At 36.5% G+C, this 22,500-nt stretch overlaps 1 protein-coding gene across 1 annotated transcript in view; it reads left to right on the forward strand.

Moving 5' to 3' along the window:
* Positions 1 to 22,500, forward strand: part of LOC144973675 (RYamide receptor-like) — a 163,502-nt gene that overhangs the window by 91,186 nt on the left and 49,816 nt on the right. The window lies entirely within an intron of this gene.

Here is a 22,500-nt window from a genome sequence, read left to right on the forward strand (position 1 = left end):
TGTGTGTGTGAGAGTGAGAGAGAGAGTGTGTGTGTGTGTGTGTGAGAGAGAGAGAGAGAGAGGGAGAAAGAGAGAGAGAGAGAGAGAGAGAGAGAGAGAGAGAGAGAGAGAGAGAGAGAGAGAGAGAGAGTTAAAAAAGGATCGAAAGTTAGATGTATCTTAAGATTTACTTTTTGATTTATTTTAGTTCGACATGTTCTGTGCTTTCTTGAAATTGATGTGATTTGTGAAACATGTCTGGTAATACACATCTATTCATATATATATAATATATATATATATATATATATATATATATATATATATTATATATATATTAATGTATATATATATATATATATATATATATATATATATATATATATATATATATATATATAATATGAATATATATGTATTACCACACACATTTCATTTTATATATGTATACCTACACTTTTTATGTGTTTGTCCGTTTTATACATTTTCAACACTCAATCTGTTAATATTTCATGGTATTTTGTCTGCAACTCGTCTATACAAAAACATTATTTACAATAATACGTATCTATTTGTACTGTAAATACGCTGTCTCATTTGAATTTGTGAAACATGTTTTAGAATTTTAACTTAAAGTGGAGCGTTTTGGCTTTCAGCAATCCAACTTAAAAGCAACTGAGGAGATTTGATTTATTCAAGGGCTTGTTAAAAGTCGAAATACGTCGAAGGAGTGATTCAGCTCTCACAGCGTAGGGAATATCTATCTAAAATAAGTCGAAGGAGTGATTCAGCTCTCACAGCGTAGGGAATATCTATCTAAGTGGTAAAGCGTTGAAACGGATCTTAATTGTGAATGGATTCCGTTTTTAAATTAGACCTGATCAGTAGATATCGTGAAACGTCCATCTCCGTGAGATGCCCATCGCCTTGTCCAATTGACAATCAAGCAGGCTATGGAGAAGTCTTCGCATTTTTTTTTTTTTTTTTTTTGATAATGGAGTCTTTTTTGGTTAAGTAGGATTTATAGGTCATGCCACAAATGATTGAATTCGGAATGAAACACCACTCACGCATGCACGCACGCACGAACACATACACGCACACAAAATCCTCTGAAAAGATATTAGATGGATTAGAGGAATAGAGAAATTATCATGTTATTTATGCTTTCCTTCGTTCGAGCTTCTACGCGTGGACCCAAGAAATTACTATAGATTGAAAGAAACTGACGCCCCTCAGTTCTTTGTTATTCTTTTTAGCCAGCAATTTTATGATTAGTTCTCACTAAATCGACTATAAACGTTTAAGGTTACACATTTTGTGTGAGTTGCTATGTTATAATATCCGCATAAATTTTATGATGTTATGGGTTTTTAAACTAAACGCATAGAATCAATAAATTTGATAGGACAACATAACTGGAATTTATTATTTTCCCAATACTCTTCAACAGTCGTAACGTCACTTCCCTCGTAATGACGCATGGTAACTTCGTAACTGGCTCTAAACTATCGGAACAATGGCGGACGCCCTTATGAAATGTTTCTCCGACGGGCATAAAAGCGTATCCAGAGGAAAACAAAACATTATAAATCTGATCATGTTTTGACTTTTACACATTCTGATCACAAGACATATGAAAAGTTCTAGCCAGCATGAAGAATAAAAAGTACATTTTTTTTGTTTAGAACCACGATGGCCAACGTTGCTGGGCGACGTGACATCAGACTATTGAATCCAATTGCAATGTACTTCGGTTTATATTGCAAAAATGCGACTTCTATGATAATTTTTGTTTTTATGAAGTTTATGTTAAGAGCAACTATGGATATCTATATTTTCTTACGAGATGTTTTATATCCATTGCCCGAAATAGATTGCAACAAATCAAGAATGGTCAATGAGACAAGCTAGTTTTAGCGTCGAGTTTATATCCTATTTAATTTCCCAGCATGAATATGCATGGCCATAAACAAATCATACGTATGTGTGCCTCACATAACTCGATGATAAATCATAAACACCTAGTATAGGTATTAATATTAAACTTACACATTGGAAAATATACAGTCACTAGATTCATTTGAGTATTAATTAATTGTCTTTTTCATTGCGTGATGTTAATAAAATAAAATACCAATTAACTTAATAATAAAGTTTGTGCCATAAACATTTGATCAGAAAACGTTCAGGGTCTCGTCAAATGCTTCATGACGACACCCCCCACCCACCCCACCCCCGAAGTCCCAGGTTTGAGAGTTTTTTGACAAGATGAGGGTCATCATTTAAATCGATTGCAATTTGAAGTATTTTCTGTCCAATTTTTAAACTTTTTTCAGTTATCGCAAAAAATATTGATGTGTCTTGCACGAGGAAAATGAAAATGTCAACGAAGAAACTGTAATGTTTGTCGCTTGAGAATAGTACTCAGTTTAAGTTCTGATTTCACCCCCAAACTCTCAATGACAAACGCTAAGAAGAATATATATATATATATATATATATATATATATATATATTATATATATATATATATATATATATATATATATATATATATCAGAATGTAAAACAGTCAAAACATGATCAGATTTATAATGTTATTCTCCTCTGGATACACTTTTATTCTCGTTGGAGAAGTATTTCATCAGGCCGTCCGCCACTAACCCGATAGTTTAGTTACTAAGTTACTATGCATCGTTAAGAGGGAAGTGACGTCAGGACTGTTGAACCATATTGTGTATGTTGGTTCTGATTGTTTTGACATGATAAAAAGTATTCCCAGAGCCAATAGGCCCATGAACCCGTAGTTTATCCGGGTTTCTACAAGGTGAAATGGACAATAGCAATTGTTTCCTATCCTTGGGATAGGACGCTAGTCTATTGCATTGTACTTACCGCTTGCTATCATTTATTGGAGTTTATTGCAAATTACTTTCGGCCAAATCCAGCAGAACCAGCCACCCAATCGTTGCTGGGTGCACAGGGAGGTCTTTATAAAATGTCGACTGCCCACTGGATCGTATCCCTTTGCGTGTGAAGCGAGTGCTCTACCAACTGAGTTATCTGGGACCCTCCGAAAATCATGATAAACTTTTAGACAAATTGCAGTTTTTCTTCGCTGGTTGCCTTGTTTTAATTTTACGTACTTAAAAAAAAAACTAAGATAAAGATAAAGGGAGTAAATCTAACTCATGAATGAGCAACATGAGTCAGATTTACTCCCTTTATCCGTATCTCCATTTTATTGACTCATTTAGGCACCTCGATTTATTCGTTTTCAAAAACTACTCGTATAAGATAACCAGAATTTTTTTTTCGTTGCCAATAATTTGTTACTACTGGGTCATATCAGAAATAAAACCCAGAAAAATGGAAAGACTCCTCTGGCTAATACAGTTTAGTGTCCTATAAATTAGTCTCAACAAACCCACTTTCGGTACAATAAATACCTACGTAATATGAAATAGCACGTATATAACAATTTTGCCAGAAATCCCGTCCTTCAATTTATATCGTACGATAAAATTGACAGTCGAGGTCAACTGGTTTTTTAGGATGGTTTTTTTTTCTTCTAATTTTTTTTTCTTGCTTTGTCTGGCACCTTTCATACACAATTGTTGTTCAGATAAAATTGACAGAACTCTCAAACCTGGAACTTCAAAGACATTCATCTGGGTAAAACTTTGAAAATGGCCATTTAATCGAGCGTGTATGTGAAGGACGAATTCTGTGGCCAACATTTTAAAAATACGTGTTTTTCCAGAACATGGGAGATTAGTCATAAGATTCATTAAAGATTTGGCTAGAGTGTCCAGCTTGGCTAAATTTGGCCTACACAGATAAAAAGCTCTTTTTTTTTCATATTGGCCAGAAATTTATTTCTTTATTTATTATCAGTAAAATATGATATTATGATAATCCCCAACCTGCCAAAATTCTTAAACCTGAAAAGTCTGAGATTTAAGAATGTTAACAAGGTTTAAATTACCTTTATTTTACTGTTATATGAATTAATTCTGGTCAAAATGAAAAAAAATGCGTTTTGTTGGAGTCCGGCCAAACTGGTCTTAGGTTTCGTGGTTCTACTCTGTCCGACTTTGGCCAATTTGTCTTACCGCTTATCGGATCGTTCCATAAATCAGGATATGGCTATTTATTCATAGTTTTCTCATTTAGCCGACGGCCAAGTATCTCAAAACCCATTTTTCTCCATTCCTCTCCTCCCTTCGAAATGAGAAGTAAAGAGACCAACGTCCACGTAACATAATATACTGCTTTACTACCGAGTCCTTAGTAATGCGGCTATGTGGTCCAGTGGTATGACACTCGTATTCGGATCGGGAGGTTCTGGGTTCAAGCCTCCCTCGCTCGGCGCAAAGTTGAGTTCTTGGAAAAGGCTCTTTACTCACATTCTCTCACCTTACTCAGGTGTAAAATGAGTACCTGGCCGTTAACAGCGTTGCCTCTGTCCGAAATATTTTGATATCGCTTAGCAGGCTTCAAGTCTCGTTCTACATGTTGCGTGTTGCTGTTGATCAGGGACACCTTGTAAACCGCTTTGTGCACGTTAGGAGATATTGCGCTATATAAAAGCTTTTTAAAATATTTTTAGATGTTAAATAAATATAGATAAAGAGACATATATAGATGACCCATTTCAACGGGTTGCACCATGCTCCTTGCGCTCTCCATTGCTACATTTACTAAAGTTTGAGGTTGATATAAAATCAATTACTTTAAAAAGAGCAATTTGCCTGTCAGTCATAATTAAGTACCTACTTCTAAAGAGTGATTTATACCTTACATTTATTTATGATTCTTTCGACGACTATGCTCTAGTGTTAACTATAAATCTAGTCAGGATCAATCACTTGTGCTTCAATAGCTGTACTTATGACCTGTCAAAACCAAGGTTCCTTAATTTGTTTTACAGGCAAAGCTCCATACAAATTCATCTTAACAACGTCACTACCACAGTATCCCATTCGTCTGGAGTGTTTCATCATTCTGTTTTGTTGATAAAGGGGATACCCGAAACGTCCATTTTATCTGTTTTCGTATATTAAATTGAAGCTTACAATCAATTTCACATTGTTATTTATTAAAGTTAGACGTATAAAATCAATTACTGTAGAAAGAGCAATTTCCTGTTAGTCATTATTAAGTACTTCTGAAGAGTGATTTATCATCATCATCATCATCATCATCATCATCATCATCATCATCATCATCATCATCATTGCCTTTTTCACCCTGGGTCAGGGTATAGGCCACAGACAAACAGTTTCCACCTTTCTCTATCATCATCATCATCATCATCATCATCATCATCATTGCCCTTTTCACCCTGGGTCAGGGTATAGGCCACAGACAAACAGTTTCCATCCTTCTTATTCCATGTCTTACCACTTCTCTGTATATCAGCTTCTTTAATTATGTTGTCCTTCATAAATTCTGTACTTTCAGAAACTCTTCGGTCACCCAAGCTAAAAAAAGGATTTAAATATAAATCTATTCAGCATTAATCAATTGAGCTTCAATATCCGTACTTCTAACCTGTCGAAACCAGCATTCCTTAATTTGTTTTACATTCATCGATCCATGCATCCATACAAATTGGAACTGACGTTTTCTGGGTATCATGGCCACAGCAGGGCCTACGTCCACCACATTTCCTCCTCTAATTTATAGTATAGTGTGTGCTTGGCCAAAAAACTCACAACATTGCCACCTGGAAGTAATCTGGACGTAACACACAAAACTGTGTGTAACCTTGAACGTGTATAGTCTGGTTAATTTAGTTTAGTGAGAATTACTCCGAAACGTAAATGGCAAAAATAACAAAACAAAAAAAAAACCAATAACAAAGACCTGACTGACGTCATGTTCGTTCTATCTATAGTATAGAACCGGTGTGTACATATTTGTATGTCTGATAGAAGATTATCGAAATACGCTTCAACAGTCGTGACGTCACTTCCCTCGTAATGACGCATGGTAACTTAGTAACTGGCTCTAAACTATCGGAACAATGGCGGACGCCCTTATGAAATATTTCTCCGACGAGCATAGAAGCGTATTCAGAGGGAAAAAAAACCCATTATAAATCTGATCATGTTTTGGTTTTTACACATTCTGATCACAAGACATATGAAAAGTTCTATCCAGCATGAAGAATAAAAAGTACAGATGGCCGCCGTTGCTGGGGCGACGTGACATCAGACAATTGAATCCAATTGTGGGCTTGTGTAAAAACAGTCGTCATGGAGAATATATTGTATTGATTTCCTTAACGAGAATAAGCCCATGAAAAGTTGGATTATCAGACCTTCAAATACGTACACGCCGTTTAGAACAAAGATTCCAAAGTCTATGCTTAAAAGAAAAAAGTAGAGCATTTATATAGCGCAATATCCACTAAACGTCTTCAAAGAGCTTTACAAAGGGTCCTTGGCCAACAGCAACACGTAACATAATATAGAACGAGACATGACGTGCTAGTCGATATTACATTTTTTCCGACAGAGATAACGCTGTTAACGATCAGGTGCTCATTTTACACATGAGGCCGGTGAGAGAATGTGAGTAAAGAACCTTTTCCAAGGACTCAACTATGCGCCGAGCGAGGTTCGAACCCAGGACCTTCAGATCCAAAAGCGAGTGTCATACCACAAGATAACATAGCCGCACAGGCATCGCGCCATCCAAATTGGTACCGATATTTTTTTGGTGTCATATCCACATAAAGGCCTACGTCCAACCACCACATTTAATTCCCTCCTCTAATCTATAGTATAGAACCGATGAGTACATATTTGCATGTCTGATAGATTATCGCAATAGGATTCAATAGCCCGATGGTAAGTCCGCCAGCAACGAGCAGCTTGGTTCCAAACAAAGAAAATCGGTACTCTTTATTCTTCATGCTGGCTGGAACTTTTTCACATGTCATGTGATCAGAATGTATGGAAAAGTCAAAACATGATCAGATTCATAATTTTTTTCTCTTCCGGATACACTTCTATGCTCGTCGGAGAAGTATTTCATAAGGGCGTCCGCCATTGTTCCGATAGTTTAGAACCAGTTCACTAAGTTACTATGTGTCATTACGAGGGAAGTGACGTCACGACTGTTAAAGCTTACTGTGGGTTTGTTTTAAAATAGTCGTCATGGAGAATAATATTGCATTGATTTGAGAGTATTTCCTTTACGACAATGAGCCCATGAAAATTTGGATTATCAGACCTGCAAATAAGTACACGTCGTATAGAATCAAAAATTCCAAAGCCTGACGCACTGCCGTTGCTTTTAAAAAACACAGTACCTATATGCAATGTTAACCAAAAAGCACATACTATGTTCTTTAAAAGAAACGGCAGAGAAGATGACATTATTTCCACAGAGTTTTGAACTTCAAACCAATATAAACTATGACCTAACAACATCTCTGTTTTATTGACTATCTCAGACTGAAGCATAAATTCTTGCCTCAGCAAATGACTAAAACTTGGCCAAACTTAGTCCAAGGGTGCCGTGATTATAGATAGTATGCGCTTGGCTAAGAAGCTCATAACATTGCCATCCGGAAGTATATCGGACCAACACACAAAACTGTGTGTATCCATGAACGTTTATAGTCTGGTTAATACATTTCAGTGAGCATTACTCATAAACGCGGGGGTAAAAAACAATAACAAAGACCTGAATGACGTCATCTTCGAACTATCTATAGTCCCGGACTTGCTCAGTCCGCTCATATGAAATCCCATATTTTCAATTCCTTGACTAAAGTCCGAGATAGTCAGAGACTAAGCGCTAGTTCGCGTTCATGTAAACGGTCCATGGACCTTTTAAAGGAAGTCCCGGCCCTTTTGATTGGTCGATATGAATTTGAAGGACGAGGTTTTCGCCAAAATCTTTAACATGTGTTTGTTTGTTTGTTTGTTTTAGGACGATAGCGTTGTTGTTGTTGTTGTTGTTGTTGTTGTTGTTGTTGTTGATGTTATTGTTGTTGTTGAACTAGAGATTGGACATCTTTGGTGATGAGCTAATTTTTAGGAATCGTGTTTTACGATTCATTTAAATGAGGATAACGATAAAAAGGCCATTGATCTCATCGCAGTCGTAAAATGTTTCAATTTTGGATTCCATCCTTGCGTTGTTTTATGGCTGGGATAGAAGCGCAATGCCTTCTATTTACAGCAGTGAAAAAGGAAAAGCAAGGGGTGGGCGGTAGTTGTCAAGATTGGTTAATGGCTGCACTTCAAGGTATTAAAAAGAAAGAGAGCAAGATTGACGGAGAGGACAAAAAAAAAAAAAAAAACAGAAAAAAAAGAAAGAAAGGTTGAGAGATATTATAGTTAGAGGAAGCGAATGAAGAAGCATGTGAGTTAGTGTGTGTGTATTCTTGTGTGTATGTACTGTGTGTGTGTGTGTGTGTGTGTCTGTGTGTGTAATGTATGTGTGCATGTGTCATAGAATGTGTGCATGTGTGTGTATGAGAGAGAGAGAGAGAGAGAGAGAGAGAGAGAGAGAGAGAGAGAGAGAGAGGGGGGGGGGGAAGAGGGGGGGGTGACCAAGATAGAAAAAAAACGAAAGTAGAGAGAGGGATTATATATATATATATATATATATATATATATATTTTGGTATTGTAACACGCCTGACCGGCGAGTCTTGTTTTTGTTGGCTCTTTCATTTACGTGTTTTGAGTGATTTTTATCTGACATTTCGCCTGGATTTTAATACCATCTGATTTGTGATAGTCTTGTGGTTTTATTGATATACATTTTAACGATTTCTAACAGAGGATTTTTCTAAAATTTTAAAATTTAAGTATGGATTTTCCAAAGTCGAACATAGTTTTAAACTGCTATTTGTTTACAGCCATATTGGAAACTTTATTCACTGTGCTATATTTTACAACTTTTAACAACTACCGTGTACATCGATCTATGTATAATACTAATTTTGTGAACAGACTCAGAGGGGGTAGACGAAAACAACGCCCTATAACCACCGTCATTGGTCATCGGCCAACCCACGCCGCTCCCCCTACGACCTCGATCCTCGCTTCAATTTATCAACACTCGTCCCCCATCCAATCTAATCACTTCAATGAGTAATCCTCACCGTTCCTTATCAAATGTCAACACTGTCCGTGACAGTCAGTATGAAATTAACGACCACCATGACAACAACTCGCAGCCACAGCACCGTCTTGAGCAACAACAACAACAAAAACAACAACAACAACAACAACAACAACAACAACAACCTGCACGTAGTGATCATACCAGTTTAAAAATTGGATTACTAAATGTTAGATCGTGTCGTAATAAAACTCAAGACATAATCGACATTATTGAAGATCATAAAATTAATATTTTTGTCATCTTGGAAACATGGCTTAATCATTCATATGATGATCCAATTATGAAAGCAATTACACCCGAAGGCTTTTGTATTAAATCATTTCCACGCATTGGGAGGAAAGGAGGTGGTATTGCAATTATTTAAAACTTGTCACTCTTTGACAAGATATAATTTCACCATGATAATTTTAGAAGTTTTGAATACGCTGGATTTGCCATTCATGAAAATAATTTTAAAAAGTCGTTTCACTGTGTCTACCGCCCACCACCAAGCCAACAAAACAAAATATCAACAATTGATTTTTTATCTGAGTTCGGAGAATTTATGTCTATGCAATCCATTAACAAAAAGCATAATATTTTTATGGGTGATTTTAACATTGATTATTTCGGAAACAAAAATGAATCGAAAGTATTTCGGGAGATTCTTGACACAAACAACTATATTCAACTTGTAAGCGGTCCTACAAACAACCATGGCCACACAATAGATCATGTCATTACAGACATTGAACGTTCTCTCTCTTCACCTGTCTCAGATATTGATAAATTAATCTCTGACCATCATTTAATTGTGTTTTGCGTTTTATTTCCAATGAAGCACGAAGTAAAAAAGATGATAACATCTCGTAATTTGAAGAATATAAACATGAACATTTTTAAACAAGACCTTGACCATAACGTTAAAAATAAACATGATGCGAATGGTCTCCACGAGTCAATTGTTGGTACGGTGGACAAACATGCTCCCTTAACAACTAGAGCAGTAAAAGTGAGACGTCAAGCACCCTGGTATAATACCGAAATAAAATTGAATGGATTAGCCAGGAGGCGGGCAGAAAGAAAATGGCTCAAGTCCAGAGATGCTGTCGATAAGAAGCGATACATCGCGGCTAGAAATGATGCAAAAGCCGTCAATTTCAGGGCCAAAAAGAAATTCTATGAAGAAAGCCTCAAAAACGTGGGACGTTCGAGACAATTCTTTGCCTTGACCAAGGAACTGCTGGGACAACAGACGCAACCAGCTCTCCCATCTTTAATCGATCGTGCAGATCTACCAACTCGCTTTGGTCAATATTTTAAAGAAAAAACGGATACCATCAGGAAGGAACTCTCGTCTGAATCGATCCCTACAACATTTGACAAGTTTCATGGTGATTCGTTAACACATTTTTCAAAGATTACTGAAGCTGACTTACGTGATTGCATTATGTCGTCTCCAACTAAAAGTTGTGATTTAGACCCCTTAAATACTGCCATTTTAAAAAAATGCATTGATGTAATTTTAACACCATTTACATGTATTGTCAATAATTCGTTGCAGTCAGGTGCTGTACCAGACATTTACAAAGTTGCTCATGTCAAACCTCTTTTGAAAAAACCTGATCTCGATAAAGAGAACTTAAAAAACTATCGCCCTGTCTCTAATCTTCCTTTTCTCTCTAAGATCTTAGAAAAGCTTGTTTTGAAACAATTACTGTCTCATCTTAAAAATAATTGTCTTGAAGAAAAATTTCAGTCTGCTTATAGGCAACATCATTCGACGGAAACCGCACTTGTTAGGGTTGTTAATGATCTCCTCTCTGTTATAGACAATGGTTCATGTTCTTTGCTGAATTTGCTTGACCTGTCGTCTGCTTTTGATACTATTGATCACAATCTTCTTCTCAAACGTCTTGAAATTACTTATGGCGTGTCTGGTGCAGCGCTTGGTTGGTTTAGGTCATATTTGTTTAATCGTAAACAGATTATTACGGTGGATGAATATAGATCGGAGGAAATCTTTCTTGATTGTGGGGTTCCCCAGGGTTCAGTACTTGGACCCGTTCTTTTTGTTTTGTACGTTGGCCCTCTGTCTAAAATCATCAGAAGTTTTGGTCTGTCTTACCATCAATACGCTGATGATACGCAATTGTACTGCGTTTCCAATATGAGAAATTTACAAGAAGTATCAGCCAATAGTAAAAATTGTATCCAAAGTGTTAAGAAATGGATGAATGAGAACAGACTGAAACTGAATGATGATAAGACGGAGGTGCTGTATGTGGGGAACAGGAAGTGGAAAAGTGAAACAGATTTGAAGTTGGGGGATGCCTCTATTCAAATTGTTGACAAAGTGAAAAACCTTGGCACATTCTTAGACTCTGGACTGTCGATGGAGCATCAGGTTAATAATTTGGTTAGATCTCTCTTTTTCCAACTAAAAAAGATTGCTTCCATTAGACGGTTCATATCTGAGGATGTGACCAAGCACCTGGTTGTGTCCCTCGTACTATCGAAATTGGATTATTGTAATGCTCTGTTGTTTGGCGTTTCGCAATACAATCTGAAACGTCTTCAGATTGTCCAAAACAGCGCTGCCAGACTAGTATTTATGAAGCGTAGGCGCGACTCTGCCGGACCTCTACTTCATGACCTGCATTGGCTGCCTGTTGAGAAAAGAATTAAATTCAAAGCTTGTGTTTTAGTGTATCGTTGTCTTGAAGGTACTGCCCCTTCCTACCTTTCAGAACTAATTGAAAGATATTCAAAACCCCGCCCTTACGTTCGGCCAGTGATTCCACAAAACTAGTTGTCCCTCGAATTCGGAAAAATGCTGGAATGAGATCCTTTTCTCATTTCGGACCCTCTATTTGGAACGCCTTACCGCAGAGCATTCGTGAAAAAGAATCTTTGTCTATTTTTAAACGTTCGCTTAAAACATATTTGTTTCGATTTTAGTAGATGGTATGAGAAGCAAGATAGGTTTGGTTTGTGTTGTGTGTTGTGTTGTGTGTGTGTATGTGTGTGTGTGTGTGTGTGTGCTTGTGTGTGTGAATGAGTATGTTTCAGCCAAAGTAATTTGTAATTTAGGCGCTTAGAGTCTGGTGTCTCGGAGTTATAGCGCTATATAAGTTTTCAGCATTATTATTATTATTATTATTATATATATATATATATATATATATATATATATATATATATATGTATATACATATATATATGTTTGTGTGTGTGTGTGTGTTTGTGTGTGTGTGTGTGTGTTTGCATTACAGTATAAAGAACACGTGGCACTTTTAGTTCACATTTCGCGTCTTCTCAGAGACAGACTCAAAACTAGATAGACATCAAGATTAATATACGGTAAGGTAAAACAGACAGAAAGATTGCTATATAACTAGACATAGAGACAATTGCTATATAACTAGACATAGAGACAGACAAATAGATAGAGATAAATTATCAATTAAACGAATCAATAGACAGACATGCAGTGGGGATTGAGTACTGAGGTGGACTGACGCAATGTATTGTGATAGACAGGTGTATCGATAATACGTGAGTTTGAGTTGGGGGGAAGATATATGGATAGATATAAATAGATGATAGACAGTCAAATAGATAAATATATAGGTGGATCGATAGACAAATGGATAGATAGATAAATAGACAGATAGGTAGATAGATAAATAGATACATGGAGAGATAGATATTTATTATCGATCTCATTTAGTTATTTCCTCCTACAACGTTGTTTCATCCATCACTTGGTATTTTGATGGAATCTTCAACTATATATATATATATATATATATATATATATATATATAAATATATATATATATATATATATATATAGAGAGAGAGAGAGAGATAGATAGATAGATAGATAGATAGATAGATAGATAGATAGATAGATAGATAGATGGATAGATAGATAGAGAGATAGATAGATAGATAGATAGATAGATAGATAGATAGATAGATAGATAGATAGATAGATAGATAGATAGATGGGGGGATACTTTTGATAGACAGACATATATACCTTAAATTGATAGAATATTATATGGATAGATACAAATATATGATAGACAGTCAAAAAGATAAATATATAGGTGGATAGATAGATGAATAGACAGATGAATAGATATATAATTGAATAGATAGTTATATATTTATTATCCTCATCTCATTTAGTTATATCCTCCTTTAGAGTTGTTTCATCCATCCGTTGGTATCTTGAGGTATCTTCAACCATAGATAGATAGACTGATAGATAGACTGATAGACAGATAGATGGATATATGGAGGGATTCTTTTGTTAGACAGACACAAATTTATAGGTAGTAAATTGATAGAGACGTGGAAACTGTTTTATTACACAATTACCATCCGATTACCATTCAATGTATCTCATCTAAACGTCCCATTTACCCACAATCTATTTCACCGTCCTTAACCCTTTCCGGGCGATGATCTATTCTATCCTAGCCTGGTATATTCTACCATTGATGACTAAGAAAGCAGTGTAAGAATCCTATGCAACCATACCTGCCTACTTTTACGAATCTTCCGTAATTGTTACGGAAATTAGGTAACAATTTCGGATATACGGAAATGGAAGAAATATTACTGATTTTGATTTCACAGCAATTTGGGCGTAGTGTTAGAGAGAGAAAAAACCATTATTTTTTTTCTTTTAAGTTCTCGAATATCCAAGAAAGTAAAAAAACTGTTATAAAGGCTACTGCTCAGTTCAAGCCTATGATAGCGTAGTCGATTGCCAACTCGTAATGGTGGAGGTCAACAACATTTATTTATCGTATAGAAGGTTGTACGCTGTATTTTTTTGTTTTGTTTGTTCGTTTGTCGTTGTTGTTGTTGTTAATTGGTGGAGTATTACTTGAATTGTACCATTTATTATTGATGAATTTTGTGTTGGCTACTGATTTTGAAATGTTCAAGTAGACAGGTATGTATGCAACGCAGACTTCGAATCTCTCTTGATTAAAAAAATAACAAACTTAAATATTATATCATGCCAGGTTAGACAGCGATACGGTCTTTGCTTCGTACCCAAAAGGTACCGAGTTCGATCACTCGCCTTGAGCAAGTCACCTCGCCCTAGCTCGCTAAGCGGCGCTGCTTTGCGGCTGACGCCTGGGTTATTCCAATATTCCCTTGGAATAGACCCCAAAGACAAATTTCCCCATGGAGATGAATTAAGAGAATTTTATTATTTATTGCGTGTTGTGTGTCTGTATATGTGTATGTGTGTGTGTGTGTGTGTGTGTGTGTGTGTGTGTATGCTTGATGAGTATGTTTCAGCCAAAGTAATGTGTAATTTAAGCGCTTAATTAGAGTCTGGTGTCTCGGAGTTATAGCGCTATATAAGTTTTCAGCATTATTATTATTATTATTATTATTATTATTATTATTATTACTATTATTATTTTTTTTTTTTTATTATTATTATTATTATTATTATTATTATTATTATTATTATTATTATTATTATTATTATTATTATTATTATTATTATTATTAATATTATTATTATTATTATTTATTTATTAGACTAAATGGAGTCTTGTCTGAAAGGGTTCAATTTAACCTTTAATCAACCCTGTGATATTGACGTGATTGGAAATCATTGATCAATTTAATGGAATTCAATTTCCCGTAGATCTCTAAAAATAAAACACGACAGGGGTCTTGGACGAAAGGTCTCGATCGGGATATTGAGGTTGTGGCTTCTTGGGAGATCGATGGTGTCTTTGCATGTGTAATTTTGTCTGTTATTAGTCTTCTTTGTTAACCAACCAAGCCAATTCCGCTCTTTTGTACAGATGGATAAAGAAAAAAAGGAGAGGGAGAGAGAGAGAGAGAGAGAGAGAGAGAGAGAGAGAGAGAGAGAGAGAGAGAGAGATTGAGAGAGAAAATCTATAGATAGATATATAGATAGGTATATATAGATAAATATATATATATATATATATATATATATATATGTATATATATATATATATATATATATATATATATATATATATAAATAGATGGATAGATAGATAGATAAAGAGAGAGAGAGAGAGAGAGAGAGAGAGAGAGAGAGAGACAGAGAGCGGAAGGAGGGAGAGAGGGAGAGGAAGAGAGAGAGGGGGGAGAAGAGAGAGAGAGAGAGAGAGAGAGAGAGAGAGAGAGAGAGAGAGAGAGGGCGGAAGGAGGGAGAGAGGGAGAGGAGGAGAGAGAGAGGGGGGGGGGGGGGAAGAGAGAGAGAGAGAGAGAGAGAGAGAGAGAGATCATAGGACAGGTTATCACGATTTTAACCTCTTTACATGATATGTCTTGACAATGAAATAACCTGCCCGATGTTATTTTTCTAATGTGTGGAGAAGGGTGGCGAAATCTATCAAAGTGATGTACATTTTACAGTATTCGTTTACTAATATTCAATATTGGGGGGCGGGGGGTTTGCACATTTGGGGTGCTGGTCTTCGTCACCCCCTGGCCTTAGCCACCCCATTCCACGTCACGCTTTTTATGATAAGTCCCTGCCTCCCGAAGTGGACGCTCAGAATCTTATGTTATACTCGTAGAAGATCCCATACAAGATCCCACTTCTTATCCAGAGTAAGAGCTCGAAATACTGTCCGGTCTAATAAGTTAATCAACGGGTAGTGTTTCCTCACGTAAAGTTCTCATTTACCGTTGGCCTACCATCCATTATTATACTCGCGTGGCTACAGGCATTTTGTCACGTGACTTGTGTTTTGTTCTCTAACTTAGACCCCCGGCCTTGACGCTTGAAACTGGTTTTACTGCTCTCAATTGTACGTCATTAATCAGTTATCTGCTGTACTCTGAAAAAAAATAATAATGTGAAATTGATTTTCAGCTTCAATTATAATTACAAAAACAGATCAAATGAACGTTTCGGGTTTCCCCTTTATCAGCAAAAGAGGATGAATGAAACACCACAGATGAATGAAATTATGTGGTAGTGGCGTAGTTAAGATGAATAAACAAAACATTGGTTGGCAGGAAATAGTTTGCTCCTTTGTAAGGAAAAAAACATGAATTTAAAAAATTTGGCCAGACAACTCGTCCTTCAAATATCGATCGATTTAAATTTAGATATATCGATATTTAAATTTAAATCGATCGATATTTGGAAGAACTTGTGTACTGGCCAAATTTTAAGGTACCAATATGTTTTTTGTCACCGAAGTACGGTAGTTAACTGGTTAAAACAAGTCAGACAAAAAGACAGAATAGTTCATATTGGTGGGTGTAATTGGATTCAATAGTCTGATGTCACGTCGCCCAGCAATGGCGGCTATCGTTGTTCTAAACAAAGAAAATCTGTACTTTTTATTCTTCATGCTGGCTAGAACATTTCATATGTCTTGTGATCAGAACGTGTAAAAGTCAAAACATGATCAGATTTATACTGTTTTTTTTCCTCTGGATACGCTTTTATGCTCGTCGGAGAAATATTTCATAAGGGCGTCCGCCATTGTTCCGATAATTTAGAGCCAGTTACTAAGTTACCATGCGTCATTACGAGGGAAGTGACTTTACTACTCTTGAAGAGTATTTCCCGCAAGAGGGTTGAAAATTAACGATGTTCATTGGTCCACAGCCTTGCTATCTCTTCTATGCCTTTAATTTTTTTATCCATGTATTTATTCATATTCTGCAATGGACCATAATCTACTGGTTTTGACTAGGTTCAGTCTGGAGTCTTTTGCTGAGATGTAAGAAGCCACCGATGTATTTTTGTTTTAGTTTTTTTGTGAGAGAAATATTGTTTACCTCGAAAATAACCTCTTTATTACTGTGACGTCATTATTACGTTTTTACTTTAATTAAAACATTTTTTTAGTCATCTGGAGATAAGAACCGTTTCCTATTTCAAGTAAAATATAATTGAAAACAGAGTTGTTTTTATAAATTGCTGTATGATATTTTGAATTTGATAGTGAAATCATACATTAATTAATTGGTTTTAGTAAATCTGAATATGTGCGTGTGTGTGTGTGTGTGTGTGTGTGTGAGTGAGAGTGCGCGTGCGCGCGTGTGTGTGAGCGTGGCCTTCGTAAAGTTATGGCCTGACACTTAACAAAATATGACGTCAAAATGCCAGTATTTGGCCACAAAAGAAAACAAATCGTGAGTTGTATTCAATAGTTCAACCAATGGGACCACTTGTTTCCATGAGCACTACTAACGACAACTCACTAGGCGGTGCAAAAAACAAATAATGACGTCAAAATGCCAGTCTTTTTGGGTTTCAGTGTCAGGCTATATCTTAACGATGGCTACGGTGTGAGTTAGTATGTCTGGATGCCGTTTGCCATCTCTTATATTTCTTAGAGAATGCTGTCAATTGGAAGTTAGCTCTATATTATAAATGATTATGATGACGTGTTATATCATGCATTTTAATACAATCAAAATAATATGTAAACAATACTATCTAAAAGGCAATGGCTTAAGCGACATTTAATATAGATCTGTAACCGAGAGTGTAAAATAATATGACTTCAAATTGGGTTGCCAGTGACATTATAGGTAATCAGGGTAGGGTAGAAAATATAAAACACACATAAACCACGCTTTGCCATTCTTCACATAGTGACAGTCAGTGATTAGCGATATATATATTAATCATAATGTTAACTCTCGTTGCCATTTAGTTATAGCCTGACCGTGGCCTTCGTAAAGTTATAGTATGACACTGACCAAAAAATGACGTCAAAATGCCAGTCTTTTGCCACAAAAGAAAACAAATCGTGAGTTGTATTCAATAGTTCAACCAATGAAATAACTTGTTTCCATGAGCTCTACTAACGACAACTCACTAGAAGCTACACAAACCTAAAAAATGACGTCAAACTGCCAGTCCCAGAGGGTTCTTGTGTCAGGCTATAGATAGAATGCGGTTGGCCAAGGAGTTCACAACATTGCCATCCGGAAGTATAACGGACCAACACACAAACTCTGTGTAACCATGAACATTTATTGTCTGGTTAATAGATAGTATGCAGATGACGTCACTCAGGCCTTTGTTATTGTTTTTGCCATCCGCGTTTGTGAGTTGTTCTCACTAAACTGTATTAACCAGACTATAAAAGTTCATGGTTACACAGAGTTTGTGTGTTGGTCCGTTCTACTTCCGGATGGCAATGTTGTGAACTCCTTGGTCAAGCGCATTCTATCTATACAGTTTAGTGAGAACAACTCACAAACGCGGATGGCAAAAACAATAACAAAGGCCTGAGTGACGTCATCTTCGAACTATCAAAATGTTAACGATGGCTACATAACTCTCCCCAAAGAAAACATTATATCCAATATTGGACACTTTTCCCTGTTAGCTCTTTTCACACAAATGGCTTTGACTATAGATAGAATGCGCTTGGCCAAGGAGTTCACAACATTGCCATCCGGAAGTATAACGGACCAACACACAACCTCTGTGTAACCATGAACTTTTATAGTCTGTTTAATACAGTTTAGTGAGAACAACTCACAAACGCGGATGGCAAAAACAATAACAAAGGCATGAGTGACGTCATCTGCATACTATCTATAGATTCACAACATTGGCATCCGGAAGTATAACGGACTAACACACAAAACTTGTGTAACCATGAACGTTTATAGATAGTATGCGCTTGGTTTAGAAGCTCAGAACATTGCAATCTGGAAGTATAACGGACCCACCCACAAGACTATGTGTAACCATGAACTTTGGTTAATACAGTTTAGTGAGAATTACTCTTAAACGCGGATGGCAAAAAGCAATAACAAAGACCTGAGTGACGTCAACTTCATACTATCTATAGTCTAGTTCATACAATTTAGTGAAAATTACTCATAAACGTGGATGGCAAAAAAAAAAACCAGTAACAAAGACCTGAGTGACGTCAACTTCATGCTATCTATAGTCTAGTTCATACAGTTTAGTGAGAATACTCTTCAACAGTCGTACTGTCACACCATACATATGACGTATGGTAACTTAGTAACACTGGCTCTAAACTATTGGAACAATGGCTGACGCCATATGAAATATTTCCCCGGCGAGCTTAAACGCGTATCCAGAGGTAAAAAACCCCATCAATTTGATCATGTATTGACTTTTACACACTCTGATCACAAGGCATATGAAAAGGGAATGAAAAGTTCTAGCCAGCATGAAGAATAAAAAGTAATGATTTTCTTTGTTTAGAACCAAGATGGCCGCCGTTGCCGGGCGCGTGACATCAGACTATTGAATCCAATTGGCATGATCTATATTACATTTCCATGTGCTCGAGGTCATTGGTCACATTGGAATATGTGCTCAAAACGACCCACATAGTGAAAAGTGCTCACAGATTTTGAAATATCTAACATCACGATTGGTCATTTTGTTCAGTTTGACACATGGGTATGTTTATAACTTTTGTAAACAAAGTAGCGTGTTTACATTTGTTAAGAAATATCCAATCGTTGGGCAGCAACAAATCATGTGATTGATGACTTGGTTGGACGAAAACATGAATATAGATCGCTCCCATTACTCATAAACGCGGATGACAAAAAGCAATAAGAAAGACCTGAGTGACGTCAACGTCATGCTATCTTTAGTTCATACAGTTTAGTCATAAACGTGGTTGGCAAAAAAAAAAAACAAAACCCAAACAAAACCATTAACAAAGACCTGAGTGACGTCAACTTCGAACTATCTATATGAAAAGTAACCTTTGATCGTTAAAAATATGTTACACTGCTTCGTAGTGTGATGAATGAACCGTTCCAGGCTGACACAAGCCAAACACAATGTCATTTCTGACGAGAAAAATATGAGTAATAACTCATATAACATGACGTCTGCCTTACACGGGAAAAAATATATTAAATATTTTGGCCAGAAAACTCGACCTTCAAATATCAGTTGATTAAAATGCCACTCGTCTTGGCAAAACTTCTCTGACCTAAAACTTCCTTAAAAATCCGGACTTGATGGTGTTTGATAAATGGGCACGATCTATTTTCCCTTTCCATGTGCTCGAAGTCATTGGTCACATTGAAAATGGGCTCAACGTGACCCACATAGTGAAAAGTGTTCATAGATTTTGAACTATCTAACATCACGATTGGTCATTTTCTTCAGTTTGACACATGTGCATGTGTACAACTTTCATAAACAAAGCAGCGTGTTTACATTTGTTAAGAAACATCCAATCGTTGGACATCAACAATTCATGTGATTGATGAATGGGTTGGACGAAAACATGAATATAGATAGTGTGCGCTTGGCTAAGAAGCTCACAACATTGCCACCCGGAAGTAAAACGGACCAACACACAAAACTATGTGTATCCATAAACGTTTATAGTCGGGTTAATACTGTTCAGTGAGCATTACTCATAAACGCGGATGGCAAAAAACAATAGCAAAGACCTGAGTGACGTCATCTTCGAACTATCTATAGATAGAATGCGCTTGGCCAAGAAGTTATCAACATTGCCATCCGGAAGTATAACGGACCAACACACAAACTCTGTGTAACCATGAACTTTTATAGTCTGGTTAATACAGTTTAGTGAGAAAAACTCACAAACGCGGATGGCAAAAACAATAACAAAGACCTGAGTGACGTCATCTTCGAACTATCTATAGATCGCTCCCATTGAGGGTCATTTTAAACAATTATCATTTGAAGGACGTTTTTTGACGTACTGTTGGTTATTTAGTCTTGTGGTATGACACTAGCTTACGGATCGGAAGGTCCTTGGATCGAAACTCGATTGGCGCATAGTCGAGTCCTTGGAAAAGACTCTTTACTCAAATTCTCTCACCGTATATACACTTTTGTGTGGTGGAGCAATGGGAGCGATCTATATTCATGTTTTCGTCCAACCAAGTCATCAATCACATGACGTGTTGCTGTCCAACGAATGGATATTTCTTCAGAAATATAAACACGCTGCTTTGTTTATGAAAATTGTAAACATACTCATGTGTCAAGCGGAACAAAATGACCAATCGTCATGTTTGATATTTCAAAACCTGTGAACACTTTTCACTATGTCGGTCACGAGATTCCAATGTGACCAATGACCTTGAGCACATGGAAATGTAATATAGATCATGCCCATTGATCGGGTGAAAACAACTTGTCGGTATTTTACTTAAATGTATACCATCGATAATTTTACCTTTCTATAGAAATCCCAAAGTTTAAAAAAAAAAAACAAACGACGTGACCACAACGTGTGGGAATAGAGACATATTGAACTCCAGTGTCGCTCCATACAAAGACACATATTCAGCAACAAGCATTGGATTTGCGTCTTGCTTGGAGTGCATGGAAATACAAGCAAACTCTTTTATTCTTAAAACTACGATAAATTCTCACGGGTGCTCAAGCGTCATTGTGTAGCAAATGAAATTTGGATGTTTCTTCTTGTCTTGGAAACAAAACTGTCTGGATAAGTGAAGACGTGTTTCAATCCATTTATTTTCCCCCTTGGTCGCCATTTGCCAGACAGACATGATAGATACATTGCTGATTATTTCTTACATTTCACCTCGTCTTTTCAAAATATTCTTTGTCATTCATCTTCCTTCAAATGGAATCTCTCCGGGGGATTTAGAGTAAGCTTAAATTGTTTGTTGTTGCGTGTGTGTTTAACTCATGATAAAGAATAAGAAGCCTTATGGTATTATCGGAAGGTACACTGGTAAAAGGCTTGATAGAGAAGGAAAGAGAGATAGAGATAGACAGATAGATAGGGCTCAACTATGCGCCGAGCGCGAGGTTTGAACCCAGGACCTTCCGATCCGAAAGAGAGTGTCATAGCACTAGACCACATAGCCGCACCATAATTTATTTTCCATATTCTTATTTGCAAGTTCCATTCCTGTAATGTACCTGTTCCCACATTCTTTTTGAAGTCTTATTCTTAATCTACGACCATCTTTTTACGATAAATACTTAAAATCACCAGACTAGTAGGCTAATTTGGCTTGTTGTACATAACCAATTAACCAGCTGGAAAAATCGTATTTCAAAATTTGGCCAGAAAACTCGTCCTTCAAAAATCTATCGATTTAAACGGCCCTCATCTTTGGCAAACAATCTCAAACCTGGGACTTATGAAGTCCCAGGTTTGAGAGCGTTTGCCAAGATGAGGATCATTTAAATCGATCGATATTTCAAAAACAAGTTTTCTGGCTAAATCTTTAAACATGCGTTTTTCCTAAGCACGGATTTTTATTGGTTAACTCAATCAACACTTAATCCGACTATATCCGTAGTTTACCCGGGTTACTTTTACCCCATGCCTATTTATTACATTTTTCTGAGACAAATTATAGTCGT

The sequence above is a fragment of the Berghia stephanieae genome, chromosome 5 (assembly GCF_034508935.2).
Source record: "Berghia stephanieae isolate SIO BIC M18660-M18661 chromosome 5, UCSD_Bste_1.3, whole genome shotgun sequence".
NCBI classification, from domain to species: domain Eukaryota; kingdom Metazoa; phylum Mollusca; class Gastropoda; order Nudibranchia; family Aeolidiidae; genus Berghia; species Berghia stephanieae.